This window comes from Rhinolophus hipposideros, assembly GCF_964194185.1.
Source record: "Rhinolophus hipposideros genome assembly, chromosome: 23".
NCBI classification, from domain to species: Eukaryota; Metazoa; Chordata; class Mammalia; order Chiroptera; family Rhinolophidae; genus Rhinolophus; species Rhinolophus hipposideros.
In genome coordinates this window covers 20,491,141-20,508,723 of record NC_138069.1, presented here as the reverse complement: position 1 = coordinate 20,508,723, position 17,583 = coordinate 20,491,141, and positions in this window count along the sequence as shown.

Sequence of the window (17,583 nt, the reverse complement as noted above, 5' to 3'; positions counted from 1 at the left end):
TAGAACAAACATGGTCAATAAAAATGCTGATTTGTAAAGTCTAATCAAGTACTTGTAACCCCTCACCCCCAAGCTCACCATCTGGAAAAATAGACCAGAGGGCTCTCTTCCTGCAAAAATGGAATATGGGGGAATCAAGAAGCTTTGACATTGGAGTGAAGTCTACTTGGACCTGTGGAGGCTGGTTCATCCTTCCCCCAAGTTGAGGATTCAGATTTAAAACTTCCAGAAGGTTCTATGTAGCACACTGAAAGGCTTATAAATTTAAAGAGGAGACTTAGGGAGGAGGTAGGAGGTACCCAGAAACCTGGGTCTGGGCTCAGTGTCACTGTACCTGTCAGGGTGACTCATTTCCCTTAACTTCTATTTAGTGGGTAGGAAATGACTTGAGATGAGTTTTTCTTTTAAAGAGAAATTTTCTTTCAGTTTGTATATTTATGAGATGTCCCAGCTTTCAAGTGTAATTTGTTTTAGAGGAGAAAAGAACAGTGAAAGAACCATATTTCAATGCTAACCTACTATCCATTTAACAACAGCTTTTTGGCAAGGAAATGACTATCTACTTAAGTGAATACAATTTTGTAAGATGCAGCCTAATTTCAGAAACATTAAAGTATGAAAAAGTACATCTCAAAATGGAGCGAGCCTGCCATTGAAGACATGACTTTCTCCTCCGTGTTTTTCATCATCCCTGCAATGAAAGCCTCTATTCGGGCATGGCACCTAAGTAGCCCAGGAGGAAACTCTGGGCAGGATTCCTGGCCTAACTGGGGCAATGTTCTTGGAGGAAACCTCAGAGTGTCAGAAACGTCCCCAACTCACAGAGTCCTGTGCTATCAGGATACATAGAAAGACCAGTGGGTTACTGTCCTGAGTTTATTGTCAACTTCCTCAGCAGCCTTTGCTCGGCTTCTCCGACTCTCAGCTCCTGCTCGTACCAGATGAGGATTGGGACGGATCATGGATTTTCAGACTTGAGCGTCAACCCACCTCTGTACTATTACTTATTTAACATTTATTGAAATCACCTCTTTTGAAATCAAGACTTAGCCTCCTCCAAAGAAATAATATTCATGAAATGTCAGTTTCAACGTGCCAGTTATGTTTTAATATTAAAATAACCACATAACCATTAATATAACAAACGTGTACCCATACGCCACCTACAATCATTTTGTGAACCCCAGCAGCATGCTTATCAAACTTTGGGACCCCGCACAACTGATATCACAGAACATTTATGCCTTTGGAGGCATCAGAGAGTCTCAATGGTTCTTCACATACTGGAGTCAAGAGTGCTCCCCAGAACACGTGCATGAACAGTTTTGGTCCCATATTTACGGGCTTCACAGCCTCCCTGCAGTCTGCGGACGCCAAAAAAGAGCCCTACACTAATCCACCACCCTGAGCACATATGTACAGCCTGAGATCCCGAGTGGCAGGAATTTTCCCAAGACCTCGAAACAGCCATTCTCTCCTCTATGCCATACAAAGAATGCAGAGGAACAAACATCCAGGCTGCTAGACAGGAACACAAGGGGAAGGCTCTAGAGATCAGGCTTCAGGCAGCAATAAGCATCACCTGGCTGCATCAGTAACCACCGCCATGCCACAGCAGTAACCACCGCCATGCTTCACTAATCCCATGCTCTGTGCCAGGTACTGACCTAGGTATTGTACAGTTGCCATCGCCTTTTGCCCAGTGCTGGTGATTTTCTTAGTTGGTAGCACCTAAAAGTCCCTTCTCCAGCTGACACTAAACGCTCCTTGAAAGCCAACTTACCAGCTTTTCAACAGTTTGGTGGGTTATAAAAACGTACACTAGTTTATCCTACAAGGCCTGCCGCTTGGTATCAGCCATCCGGTTACACTGGAGGACGTCAGTTCACTGAGGGGAAATGGGAACCTCAGCTTCCTGGGCTTCAATTAAAATCATCCTAAATGTAACAGTCAGTCTTTGTCATTCAAAACCAAGCAATTCACAAGCTGAACTTCAGCAGACATTCACGCTTTCTTGTCTACAGGAGGAAGACGAGTTGGAAAAAAACAAGGAAAACACAAGGCAGCATGAAATAGTAAGATGTACAGCGAATGGACCAGTAGGAACCCATTTGCTTCTTAACCCCTTCACGTCTGGCTTCTGCCTTTTCTATTAAAAAAAAAAAAAGAATGCATCTTTCTTTGAACCTCTCATTTGTCTTGTAATTAATCATATCAGCATATGTGAGGGAACAAACTTGTGTAAGGCAGAACAATTATCAGGTGGAACAAAAAGGAAGCTAAATTTTTTTTTAGCTCAGTGACCTGATGAAAGAAGGCATCCATCTCCATTGTTTTTTTTAATACTGCAGGGCCCATTATAGTAAAAATTAGACCCTCAAATACTCAATCGCTGACAGCATGGGAGACCATCAATTTCCTCTCTTCAAACCTGCAAAGTAACTGCCTAAACTTCCCTCTTATTTCCCTCACCCACCTTTCATTCTTTTTCCAATCCCGCTGCTGACTGCTTACAGAGCTCAAGAAAGGCCTACTAGGCCTAATAATGAGGCTGTGGGGTGACACTATAGTCCACAGTGTGAATTAGGGAGCACTTCCTAATTTGCCCTCTTCCATTATGGACACATGTAGACAAGGCTGGTGTGTTTCAAACAATACCCCCAAGAACACAGCAATTCCCCTGGGAAACTTGCATAGGGCTGCCTGATTCTTCGTGTACCACCTCTTCCCCCTGCACTTCTAAGTAGTCTCAGGAACTGCTTTGCATGGCAGTGACTTGCCTGGTCAATGGAAATATGGAACTAGGAGATAGGAAATGTGGACCCTGTTCCTGGCTCTACTGCTATGTCACTGAGGAATGTAGGCAAGCCCTCAGTGCCTCCATCAGTCACATCACCTGTGAAATGATCAGAAAGCCATTTGTCCTAGCTCAAAGAACTATTGTGAGGGGCACAAGAAATCCATTTACTTATAACATGCTTTGATCAGTTGGAAGCACCGTAAAATAATTACAGCAACAACACTCACAGAGGACCCACTAGTGATTTCTCATTATCTCCTTCCCTTCACCCCATGACGTCAATGCCACCAGTATTATTCCCACCTTGCAAATGAGGAAATAGTTTCAAGTTGTCAAGTGACCAAGGGCACATAGCCAGGTTCTCCAGCTCAAGATTTCTGACTCTAAAGCCAAAGCTCTTAAAATCCTGTTTCTAATATACAATAGTAGTTAACATGTATTGAGCATTTATTATGGGCTAGGCTTTTTCCTACAAATTTCATATGTGTTAATTCATTTATCCCCAAAACTCTAGATGCAGGTATTACTAATATTCCCATTTTACTGATAAGGAAACAGAGAAATTATATAACTTGACTAAGTTTATACAGTTTCCAAGTGACAGAGCCAGACATTTTGGTCAAAATTCTCATCCTCTGTCTCCCATCTCATACATACATCAGTAACTTCCAGGTATGTATGTGAAAGTTACTGATTAGAAAACAAGTTCCAGTAATGACCCATAGGTTCATCAGCATTAAATATTTGTTGAGTGCCTGGTATGTGTCAGGCAGCCAGGCCCTAGGCATGGGATAGAGTTACTGAAATGTATAAGCCACTGTTCCCCACTCTCTAGGAGATGACAGCCATAGAGCAGCAACATGTATATTGTAAATACATTTACAGTACAACGAGGGGTGTACAAAGTGCAGAGACAGTACAAAGAAATGGTTAATCAGGACTGGTAAGAAAAGGGTTTCACATAATAAGTGACACCTAAGCAGAGTTTTAAAGAAGTTCACTCAATAGACAAAGCATGATATGGTGTTTTCAGTAGAGAGGACGTCACAGATGAAATCTTCCTAAGGCTAGGTAGGGATAGCTGCACGAGATCAATGTTTCTCTAATTCTGTTAGAAACACTTCTTCAGTTTACCAGAACTGGTCTGCCCTCTTTTTCTTTGATTCATCCAATAACAAATATTTATGAAGCCCCTATATCCAGGCTATATGTAAAATAGAAAAGAGAAAAGGGCGCCATATTTACTGGGAATTTGTTATGTGACAGGCATTGGGCTCGGCACCTTTTCAAATCATTACAATCACCTGATGGGTAAATACATTATTCCATTTTTGTAGCTGAGAAACAGACTCAAAAGGGTTAAATGACACCATCATAGTGACACAGCCGCAAGTTTTATCTAAATCTGTCCTCTTCCAAGTCCTATACTTCTTCCATCACAGTGATTGGTAACGCATAGCTACCTTGTCTCTTTCCACTAGTGAGAATACTCACAGAGAAACCATCTCTCCGTGACCAAATATTGTCTGACAGCTGACCAGGAATACAAATGGGGTCTGTCACCAAAGCAGAGAGTGAAGTCAAGTGGCTCACAGAGCTCTCCAACCCCTGACCCTGACCTTATTATTACTGTTTAACCGTCCCCCAATTTAGATCTTCCATGCCCCATTGGTTAAACTGCTGGTGGCAGAACAAGGTGATCTCCCGTCACTGCCGATTCCTGGTACGGATGCCATCAAAATAATGGTCACTTCTGGCCAGAAACAGAGGTTCAGCAACTGCCAGTTTCCCAATTCACTCCCTCTCCCTAATTCCCTAAAAAGTCAACCTTGGTCTCTTAGGTGGATGGCTCCTCTGGAAGCACTTCCTGCTCACCCATCACAGAACTCTCGGCTGCTCCCCCTCACTTTGTCTGTTGTATTTGGTTAGAGCGAGAGGACAGAGAGCATTTCCCCAGAACTCATCCTTGTGCCGAAACCCAGATACCACAGAGAAATGGGACCAGCCACAAGTGCTGGGATTCTTGTCCCGGTTGACTACTGAAATGCTCCCTCCCAGCCAGAGCAGTAAATTCTTGGGGTGGGGGAAGTCAAAGAGAACCCCAAAGGGGCTCAGTACAAGGGAGGGGAGAGGCCTGCCTCATTAGCAAAAGGAAGAGCAGTATTTGGGGACTCTAAACAGTGGCTCGATTGGGTGATATTCATGCATTCATTCACTCGATAAACATTTCATGTACTACCTGCCAAGCCCCGTACCAGGGTGGTCTGAGGAAACAATAGTGACAGCCCCTGTCCTCATGGCACTTACACTGTCACCGGCGATACAGCCAAACTCGCAGGCAATGATAGCAGTAAAATATGATGAGGAGGAACCCAGGGTACCTGCCTGGCTTGATATCTGAGCTCCATCACTTGCAAGCTGAACGACTCTTGGCAAATTACTTTACCTCTCTGTGTCTCAATTTCCTTATTGATAAAATAAAGATAAAAATGGCACCTATCTCACAAAATTGCTGTGAAGACTGAATGATTTAACATACACAAGTCTCTAAGAATGGTGCATGGCTAACAGTCAACACTCAATGCATGTTTCTTGCCTTTTCTCCTAGTTCTATAAAACCGCATGGTATGTGCTATATCTGTGTCGGGGGGCCACCACCTCATCCAGACCAGAAGCTCCCCTGAGGAGGTGATTCCTAAGGTAAAGCCTGAAAGATAAGCAGGACGTGAGTTACCAAGGAGAAGAGAAAGGAAAAGAGTGTTCCGGGCGCCAAGACAGTATATGAAAAGGCAAAAAAGCACCTGGTATATTTAAGAAATTTACAATATTCTCATACAACTAACTAGTGAAAAACAGGAGGCGGAGCAAGAGAAATAAGGGGACTCAATGTAGAGGGACGATAATACATGATATGAGAAATAATCCATGGTCTGTGCAAGGTTCACACGTCAGGTGTCCTCCAATAGCGAGGCTACGAGCCACTCAATTGAGAAATTACGATTTCCATAACTTAGTCAATATGTATAGTCCGAGCAAAGGGGGATTATATTGATAAACTCCGTTCAAGTGTCACCGCCTTGGAGAAGACTTTCCTGACCATCCAAGGCCTGAGGCATTGTTAAGTCCACTTTTGTATTGCCAGAACATAGAGAAGTGTCTGGCTCATGGTAGATACTCAATAATAGTGGTTGAAGGAATGAACAAATAAATGAGGAAGCCAGGCATAGCCTCTGCCCTCAGGAAGCTTACAAGGTGAGCAGTGTGCTATTGGGAGTTTGGCTTATGTGGAACTTTGTATATAGGCTCACAGGACCGCTCAGAGGAGCCAAGGATTTAAAAGAACAAAATCGAGAGCCAGTGAGCTGAGATGCATTCAGAGCTCAGGTTGCAGCGGCAGTTAATAGAACACACGTGTCCCTGCCTGATGCATTACCCTCCCAGCAGTACTTACTCTTCTGGGACCCTGCAAAGCATGCAGAAAGGTTGACAGCTTACAATCAATACCATGTTCACTGATGCAAGGAGCAACATTATCACATCCACGATATTACCCCCACATCCCGGCTCCAGCACTAAATATCCCCCATAACAAGGCTAAGGGAAGTGACAAGGGCTATTATTTTCAACCCTCCCACTTGGAAGCAAGAGGTAAGACAAACCTCTCCCTGGATGTTCTTAGGTGAAAGCAACTCATTTCCACAAAGAAATTTCTCGAAGCTGAGCACATGCCTAATACAGCAAGACAGGGACACGAGAAAATTGGCATTTTCATTTGCTGGGGTGTCCACAATATAGAAGAGGAGGCTCTGTGGGCAGCTAAGAGGTACCACAATAAATTAGAGGGGGATGGTTGGTCTCCCCCACATCGAGGTTGGTGGGGAATGTATGAGGTGTGAATGCTGGATAATATTCTACATGCCCAAGTCACTAAAAAAATTTTTAAAAATAAAATAAAAAGAACATGACTCTCTCCAGTTTAGCTTTCTTATTTCAGCTTCTCTGTGACATAATTCAAAGTCATATTTCATCTAAGCCAATGGTTTCCACTCTGAGTGCAGGTGACTTATGAACAGTCAGCCTGACTTCATCAGAGCAGCAATTGTGTTAAACACCACATACCGCTCAGCAAGGGGGACGAACAGGTCACGTTACATCCAACCACAACACAGTACTGCTGCTAAGGCCATCACATGGTTCTTTAGCCTGCGATGGGACTCTATGAGGAAGAAGGCAGGGCGAGGATACCAGAGGAGTTTGCCTAATTCCATGGTGCATTTATTTAATGGCAGGCTCCGTTTTTCAGCCCCTCACTTCCTCCCTGAGAAGATGAGGGATATTGCTCTTATTTGTGATAGTCTTTTTGAAGAAGGCCGGAAGGTTAATTAGTTCTATTTGTGATGCTTCTTGATGAAAGAATCAGCTACAACTCCAAGAGGGGTATATTCACTGAACATGTGACAAATGTCCTCGAAACTCACACAATGTCCACCAGGGAACAAGAAAGCTCGGTTCAAAAGCTAACTTTTTCCAAAATACAAAAGCCATTTCAGGAATGGACTATGACTCAAAGCAGCTCTTCACTTAGGTCAGTCAGCACAGGGACGGTTAACTAACTCCATCAGTCTCAGATGGGGTGTCCAGAGGGGTACCAGGGAGGCTTCCGCAAAAAACGGTGATTATCGCTTTTCCCTGTTCTCAGCATTACACACATGATGAATTCTTTTTAACATGACATCATACACACACAGCCTCCACACCCCACTAACAGAACCCCCTTTCTCAGAGAATCATCCCTGAATCTGTGATTCTTCCTGGAGGAACAGTGGCTGTTTCCCTGCTGCTTCATGACACAACCTGGACACAAAGGTTGTAAATTTTTTTATTGTATTTTACATCAGGACTAAGGATCCGTTTACAAATTAAAACTCCACTGGCTTGGTGGATAATAAAGTTATATGATTCCACATAAGATTGTGGAGTTCCTTTTTCACCTTCTCAGTATATTGCTCAGTCACAATGACACTTTGGCTGGAATCACTGTCCTGGTGCTGAGCAATAATTGAACAGTCTTCTTTGTGGAGCAATTTCCACTTACTCAAGCACTTTGATGACCAGATAAGTCGTGCAGCCTGCCCAGGGTCACACAGAGTTGCTACTCCAAGACTGAAACCAGGTCTTTTGAACCTCTAAGATCAGCCTTATCTCACTGTTTCATTTTGTTTTGTTTTGTTTCTCATTTTTCCATGTGCCGAAAAACCAATAGGTCTACTCAAACCTAGGTTAAAGGTCTTGATAAGAAGTTTTCATTCCTACTCAAGGAGCATTCAGCACTTCTGTCTGTGCCAGTAGTGCTGGGAGGACTGCCTCATGCCAACACTCGCTGGCATTGACATTGGCACAGATTTGCACACGTGGGCCCAGTGCATTTATTCACCACATTAAATATCATTGACCCACCAGAGTAAATGCTACTAATTACTTTCCCAGAGATCTCTTTACCAAATAGTTATTCATAACTGACCATGGGCTACAGAGCTACAGAGATAAACAAGGCACACCCCGGAACTTAAGGAATAGTCTCATAGGAACTGCAATTCCAACAGGTGATTTCAATATAACACGGTTAATGCAATGGCATAGGTAGGCGGACATCAATGTGGGTGTACAGAGCTAGAGCACCTGATCTCCTGGAGGGCATGAAATGAGTTCAATCTTATAGGAGGATGGGGGCCAACTAGGTGAGCCTGGGCAGGAGCAAAGGCACACGGCAAAGAAGTCCCACCTACCTCCGGTGACGACCGTGTTTCCCCAAAAATAAGACCTAGCCGGACCATCAGCTCTAATCCATCTTTTGGAGCAAAAATTAATATAAGACCCGGTCTTATTTTACTATAATATAAGATCTGGTCTTTATTTTTTATTTTTCTTATTGGGGAAGGGGAACAGGACTTTACTGGGGAACAGTGTGTACTTCCAGGACTTTTTTCCAGGTCAAGTTGTTGTCCTTTCAATCTTAGTTGTGGAGAGTGCCGTTCAGCTTCAAGTTGTTGTCCTTTCAGTCTTAGTTGTGGAGGGCGCAGCTCAGCTCCAGGACCAGTTGCCATTGCTAGTTGCAGGGGGGCACAGCCCACCATCCCTTGCAGGTGTCGAACCGGCAACCTTGTGGTTGAGAGGATGCGCTCCAACCAACTGAGCCATCCGGGAGGCAGCTCAGCTCAAGGTGCCGTGTTCAATTTTAGTTGCAGGGGGCGGAGCCCACCATCCCTTGCGGGACTTGAGGAGTTGAACCGGCAACCTTGTGGTTGAGAGCCCACTGGCCCATGTGGGAATCGAACCGACAGCCTTCGGAGTTAGGAGCACAGCTCTAACCACCTGAGCCACCGGGCTGGCCCCTCCTTATCCACTTTTAGTGTCAATGAACATCTCTTTAAGTCTTCCCTACTGCATCTAGGATAGAGATCGGATTCACTTTGTTGACTTTAACAATTATTGAATCAGGAGACGTTATCAAAATGGCGGCATGAGGTGAACCTCTAAATCTCTCCTGCCCGGTGCCAGAAGCAGAACAGTAGCAGTGTCAGATCAAAAGAACAGAATATTTGCTGTTCTGAGAACTGTGGACTGCAGACACAGATTTGCAGCCCAACTAGTTCCGGCGAAGGGGAAGGAGCTGTGGAAGCAGGACCAGCTGTGGTGGTGGTCACCACCATTGCTCTAAGACCTGGTCTTTAATATAATATAGTAATATAATATAGGGTCTTATATTAATTTTTGCTCCAAAAGACACATTAGAGTTGACGGTCCAGCTAGGTCTTATTTTCGGGGAAATAAGGTACCAGCAGTCTCATTTTTCTGAAAGGAAAGACTCTTGGCTAGAACCAGCAGGAGTCAGTCAACTCTTCCTAAAAAGGGCCAGATGGTAAATATTTAAGGCTTTACAAGCTGTACAATCTCTGTTGCAACTACTCAACTCTGTCATTGTAGTGTGAAAACGTTAACACACAAATAAATGTAATAGTGTTCCAACAGACCTTCCTTATGAACATGGGTGGCGGCAGGAGTTGGCCCGCAGGCCACAGTTGGCCAGCTTCCAGTTTAGAGCACGGGCTCTAGAAACATCACACAGATTGAGGGCTGGCTCCATTTTGCACAGCCCTGAACAAGTTACTTCATCTCGGTAGTCCTCACTCGTCTCATCTGTAAATGAAAATACTACCACCTACTTCATAGACTCCTTATGAGGATTAACGAATCTGTAAATGTAAAGTGCTTAAAACAGTGCCTGGTGTACACACTGAAGTGCTGTGTGTGTTACCATCATCACCATGATCATTGCCAATGGTGTCCACAGAGAAGCTCAGTCTTATATCACTTGAGCCCAAGATCCCAAATGGGCCGAAAGCCCTGAGGCCAGGCTATTCAGTTACGTGAGGTAACAACTTTCCTTTTTTGTTTAAAATAGTTTGAATTGTTTTTTTTCTTATAACTGAAATTATTTCCGCTGACTAAATAAATGAAATCAGGGTAGGGGTGACAATTATCTAACACCCCATTTCTGCACCTATCACAGACATCACCAATCAAACAGGCATTTTCTCTCACTAAGCCCAGACACTGCCCTGGATTGAATTGCATCCCCTGCCCCCAAATTCATATGTTGAAGCTCTAACCTTCCAGTGGGATGGTATTTGGAGGTGGAGCCTTTAGGAGATAATTAGGGTTAGCTGAGGTCAGCAGTATGGCACAGCCTTCATGATGGGATTAGTACCTTCATAAAAAGAGGCATCAAAGAGCTTTCCTCCTCTCTCTATCTCCACCTACACACACACACCAAGGAAAGGCCATGTGAGGACACCGTGAGCAGGTTGACATCTGCAAACCAAGAAGAGAGCTCTCGCCAGACACTGACCCTGCTGGCACCTTGATCTCGGACTTCTAGTCTCCATAACTGTGAGAAATAAATTCCTGTTGTTTAAGCCATCTGGCCCATGGTATTTTGTTATGGCAGCCCAGGCTGTTTAAGACAAACATATTCCGCTACACCCACCCACACACACGTACACACAAATGGGACCCAAGCAGTCTCTATCAATCAATCAAAGCCAGCATGTTAAATGAAACCTCTAAACCTGCTTTAGATCATGAATTCTAGGGGCTGGTCCCTAGTAATATTAATGAGCTTTTAAGTGTATGCTGTGACAGAGAAAGAAATTTGCCAAAAGAGCTATAAATTTTTATATGTGTGGTCTCCATTTTTGACTTCTCATTTATGAGTCTTTATTCCATTTCAAACCCATATACTTTAAACTGCCTGCAGAAAAAATCTTCCCCATTCCTTTTTTCTTTACCAAACACCTTTTTTCTTAGAAGGTTCAATAAACGCTGTTTGCATGAGTGAAGTCAGCAAAGGCTGCTAAAGAACAAGTTTCTCCTCTAACCCAGGAAGTGACAAAATTAATAGATTTTAAAATGTACAGTGTCACTGATGAATGTAAGGTCTGTAATCTACTGTGGGAAAAACAATGGCATAATTAACTTGATTTGTTTTACATTCATAGAAAAAGGCCTTCTGAATTCAGAATGCAAATGAACCTGGACACTTTCTTTTATTCTTTAAAATTTAATTAGTTTATTGCTAGCAATATTCCACACTTCCCAAATTCTTAACCCACATGGTGGGAATACCATTGTACCTCCTTGAAAAATTACTCTGATGCATTCTTCTCAAATAAATGGAGATACCATCTGTTTGTTAAGAAAGGATTCCCTAATTCTACAGCTATCTAATTCTATGAATTGTCTAGCACAATGGTTCTTCTAACTTGATCATGGGTGAGAATCACCTAGAAGGCTCATTAAAACACATAATTCTGGGCCCATCCCCAGGGAAGAATCAGACTTTCTGATTCAGAAAGTCTGGGGTGGGGCCTGAGAATCTGAATATCTAACTAGTTTCCAGGTAACGCTGGTGCTGTTGTTTTAAGGACCACACTTTGGTTAACAGCAGAGAGGTCTTGCTCTAGGCTGGTGGTTCTCAGTCAAGTAGGAAGAAATTTATCTTCCATAACCTCTACTTTGCCCCACTCTAATTCATTCTTTACACCATGTCTATAGTTCTTTTCCTATTGCTCCCTGCTGCAAGTAAAGAAAAGAAAAACCCTGGCTCAACTGGTTTAAACAATACTGAACACTTATCATACCACATATCATCAAAAAATCTGAGGATAAGATAGCTCCAGAGATGCTTAATTTGTCAGCAAATGGAGGCTTCCTTGAGAGCTTCTTTCGATCAGCAAGGAAACCCCCGGCAGCTTTCTTACACCATCTCCTTGGCCCAAATGTGTCACATGTCCAATCTTAAATCATGCACTAAAAAGACGATTGGAATTACCACAATGACTTAGACCAGTGGTCGACAAACGTTTTCTATAAAATATTTCAGGTGTTGTGTTCAATGTGGGCTCTGTCACAACCACTCCACTCTGCCTCATAGTGCAAAGGTAGCCCCAGACGATACATAAACCCTTGGGTGATTCGTTCCAATAAACTTTATTTACTAAAACAAGGTGTCATAATGGATTTGGCCCAGTAGCCACCCTATGGCTTCTGTCAATTGGGATCAATTTGTGAGTCATGCTGGGGAAGAATGGAGTCCCAAAATGTGTCAGGGTTCCTCCAGCAATGAAGAAGGAACGAGTGGCTGTTAGAAGGGCAACCAGCAGCACCAATGGGAACGTCCTGCAAGTCCTACTTGAAATGCTACAAAATAAGTCTTCACTAACTCATCTCAGACTGAATGAATCATCTCTTGCCTTTGAGGCTCTCCCAGGAAATCCCTTAGGTCTCCATTTGAAATTATTGTCATGTAGCCAGCTACAGTTACCATAACCGCCTCCATGAATAAAGGGCAAGTTCTTTGAGGGAGAGTCTGTGTTATGCATCTGTATTTTCCCGACACCCCTCCTAGCACAATACCAGATGCACAAAACATGCTCAGTAAGTTCTAACAGAATGAAAACAGTAGACACACAAATCTGTGAGATAGTCTTCTGGGTTCCTCTCTATGGACATTAATCGACCAACAGTTCACGCTTTGCAAACTTCACAATCCACCTGCATCCAGAAATTTAAGTTTGATTCACAGTTCTATGCAGTCCAGCAGAGATCAGCTTGCAGGAGCAAAGAAAGGTCATTCTGCCATGGCAATCTGTATATACTTCTGTAGTATTAGGTGGGTGCCAAAGTAATTGCGGTTTTTGCAATTATTTTTAACCTGTTAAATCGCAATTACTTTTGCACCAACATAATAGTTTTCTGTGCCACCTAACAAATTACCTCAAACTTGTGTCTTCAAGCAACATAAATTTATTACCTCATAGTTTCTCTGGGTTAGGGGCCTGGGCATGAGTTAGCTGGGCCTTCTGTTCAGGGCCTCCCAAGGTGGCCGGAGCTGGGGTTCTCTTCTAAACTAACATGAGTGTGGACAAAACTGATTTCCTTGCAGCAGTAGAACTCATGGAGGTTATGTCTTCAAGGCCAGTAGAAGGGTTTCTCACACCCTTGAAATCTCTTCTGACTTCCCAAAGGACCCAGTCCCTTTTAAGGGCTCGCCTGATGAGGCCGGGCCCACCAGGATCATTTCTCTTTTGATTAAGCCCAAGTTGCCTGATTAGTCATCTAATCACAGAAGTAATATCTCCTCATATTCACAGGTTCTGCCTACACTTGCGATGAGGGGATTACATGGGGGGAAGGGAAGGGGTGTGCACCATGAAGTCAAGATTACGGGGGGCCATCTCAGAATCCTACCTGCCACAACCTCTATCACAGTACCTACCTCACCCCACAATATTGAATCATAAATTTGCATATCTGTCCCCCTACTGAAAAGTGCCCTTTTTTCAGTAGGACCTCTATGGTCCTACTGAGGACCTACTGAGGACCTCTATGTCCTCAGCACCAAATGCTGATTGGCAAAAGGAATTCCAGTAAATACCAAATGGATAAACAAACTCATGGATGAATTCTATCCTATTACCTCCTAGGGGAGCCCTTTTCTTCCCTCCTCACTTCAACATCCTTACGTTGAAAGCTTCTGGAAAAAGTAAATGACACATTTGATTACATATAATGTAATCCTACAGAGAACCTAAGGAAAGCAGCAATAACGTCTCTAAGCAGAATTCTAACATGTGGACAAGGCTGGCTTCTGAGGATTACAAACTCTACCTAATAAGTGTTATCCAGTCAGTAAATTACAGTTGGGAGTGCTGAAAGACTTAACATATAGACTTTGAAACTTTATCTTATGCTTGACCACAGGATGTCAACTTATAACTGTCATTATTATGATTATTCATGCTTAGCATTTGAGTACTGACTATTTGCCAGGTGCTGTGCTAGATGGTTTGCAAGCAAACACTGTCCTCTCATGTCCCATAGGGGTCAAGCTATTTCTCTCTTGTTTACTACTAATATTCTCAGTGTTAACCCCCAGTCTGGCCATTAGTGGCTCTCAACCATATAGCTGCCAAAGGAGTGACCGACAACGCTCAGAAGCTATTGTGCCCATTTCCAATATGAGGAAACTGATGCTCAGAGAAATTAAAGGTCTTGCCTAAGGACACACAGGTACAGAGACGGGATTCAAACCCAACTGCTTCACTCAAAAGTCCACACCCTTAACCACTTATCTGGAATACTTCACTTATCCATGGAATCAAAGTGCACAGTAACTTTTTGTAATGTAAAAACCAGAATTTAAATGGGCCTAAGTCTCTTAAACCAAAGATTTTCTCAAAACTACCATATAAGGGCAAGGAGGAAGGTGAAGCAGAGAAGACTGATAATTAGCGCAAATATCACTTATGAAAGGCTACCTCGAGGGCAGGCCTGCGGAATAGTTTAAGTACCCTCAAAACAACCCTAGGAGAGCTGTTGTTATCACCATGTCACAGAGTAGGGAAGAAAAGTTCAGAGAAGTTCCCTACCTTGCCCAAGATACAGTTGGGAAGGACATGAAGTGAGGGCATGAATCTAAATGCATGTTACTCCAAAGCCCGTACCATAACCACCCATGGAGAGTAAGAACAGAAAGGTGGGCCTCAACAAGACGAGTATTTATTTGGTCACCCAGAACAGTCAGGCTCAGCTATTCTTGCTTACAAAAAAAAGACCATGAAATCCCTTCAAATACGCGTTTCTTTCTGAAAAATCCAAGGCAAAGGCCTCCTGCTCAGTGAGGCTGGCCTGTGTTGGTTAGTAGAAACCAACAGTAGCCAAGTGCTTTGGGTCACATAAAAGCTATTTTTGCAGGAAGCATCTCGCAACATGAAACAAGAAAGGTTGAATATTATGACGTTATTTCCCCAAGCAGTGGCAGGGAATGGCTATAAAATGTCTCATAAAATCCCGTCAAATGTATAAATGGCATGGACTTCAATTGAACAGCGACTGAGTGAGTCATTGCACATCTGGACTGGATTTCCAGCAGCCAGAAGAGCCTGGTGCTCAGATCTTCGTTTACAGGTGCTAATCAAGCCATCACACACACACACACACACACACACACACACACACGTAAGCTGTGTCCTCCCTCTCTTCAGGTCATATGTCCCTCTCCCTCCCTTTCATTCTCTCAATAGGTTAGTCCAGTGTTTTCTAATAACAGTTTCAGGTGACTGAAGTCATCCATCCTTCTGGACCTTACACGGAGGCAGATTCTGGCCTCCATAACCAGCTCCAGGCAGATTGACGTCCAAAGCCATGAACAGAGATGAACGCAAGAGCACTGGGTGCCTTAAGGTGTAGAACAGATTTATGAAATGGTGATTCCAGTGCAATAAAAAAAAAAAATGAAATATAACATCCAATCCAACTCCCCTCTTCTAGAATTCACAACAATTGAAGATAATTCTTATTGGCTTTACTTTTATGATGACTGTGAAATAAAAGTACACTAAAGCAATTAATATTTTCAATTACTTGACTGAAAACAGCTCTCTGCCAACACACTATGTGCTATTCATCTAAGAGTTCTGGTTGACCAGCTATCACTAAGAACAATATTAAGTGCTCAATAAATATCAGTTATGTGTCAGAGCCCATCAGAATAAATGTCACCACAAGCCTATGACGCAAATAGGATTATCACCACTTTAAAATAAGTAAATAAACAAAACAAAAATTGAGGCTTAGAAATTAAGTATGTTTTCCAAGGGCACAACAACCAGGTAGAAGCATGATTCAAATCTGAACAGAGAACCTTCACCCTCAACCACTTCGCTAGACTGTCCAGACATTTATTTCGTGAAACTGTTAGCAACAACTACTTGGAAGAAATAAAATATGTTTCCAAACGACTCTGAAATCCATAACAGATGGATTTCAGGGAAGCAGAAACAGAAGCAAGGTTTCCCTGTGGTTTTTGTCAGCCATGGAATGTTCCAGTCCACATCTCAGAATTTACTCAGCGTCCTGCAGCTCCTCTCAGCAGAGACCCGACCCTGTCTTTTGTTCCCTCGCCCAATCTGATTGGCATCTCCATGGAGAAGGTGGGGAAGTTGGACGTTCATGATGGAAAAGGCCTAAGGCCCACCATAACCACCACCCAGGGGGGCAACAACGCCCCTCAGGGTCAATTCTTCCTTCTAGGGTCCTGGCCCAGGTGAGGCTCACCTTCAACTTCACCTTTACACCAGACTGCCCCCAGGTTTTCTGGGGCTGGAGAGCATATTGGCGCCTCATTCTTTGAGCCTTCCTGCTCTCTCCACAAGTATCCTTTCCCTGGGATGGGCCCTGCATGACCCCACATTTCAAAGAAAAGCCTGAATGTAAAGTAGTCCAGCCCCTACAGGAAACCTATTCCAGGTTCTATCTAATAGGAGATCTAGGGTCTTTGGTCAGGTCAGGTAAAGTAAAACCTTGGGAATGACACTGACCAGGGATTCACACGTCAAACCAAGAACCCAAGAACCAGAAGGTGAACAAACTGCTGAGACCAAACCGTATGCAAATCCCTTGTTTTTATACTGAATTACAGTCTGCCTTCCCCCCTTACCATCAGAGGTGAGAGAGGTAGAGAGGCGGAGAAAGGGGGGTGTTCAAATAAAAACCTAACCTCATTCTGTATGACTCAAAGAGCCAGAACTAATATTAAATTAGTGAAAGTTGAACAAAGGCAGATGTCAATTCAATACGTGAAAGGATTTCCTCACTGGTTATGGTATAAACCACAGGCCAGAGTGAACTCTTCTGAATCACTAGAAGCATCAAGCAGACCCCAGAAGACCAGAGCAGCAGGCAGGGGTGCAGTGGAGAAGGGTCCTGGGTAAGGTGGAGAAGTGACACAACCTCGAAGTTCCCTTCTGTTACATAACATCTCAATAGCAGGTAGAACTCTACAATTGGTTTGATACGCTCTTAAATTCCCCCTTACATGTGTGCATGTACATACATACACACACACACACACACACACACACACACGCACACCAAGCAATATCACTTAATGTCTAAGAGCCTGGGCTTTAGAATTGGACAGCCCCAAGTTCTGCCACTTACCAGCTGTGTGACCTTCAGCAAATTACTTAACCTCTCTGAGACTCACTGCCCTCATCTATCAAAAGGCAAAAACAATGGAACCTGAGTCCTGGAGCTGTTCTGAGGATTAAATGAGATACTGTACCTAAAGAACTTAGAATACGGTAGAAATTCAATAAATCATAGTTATTAACATGCCAGGTCTCGTCATAGTTCTCAAACATGTTGTATTCATTCCTAAA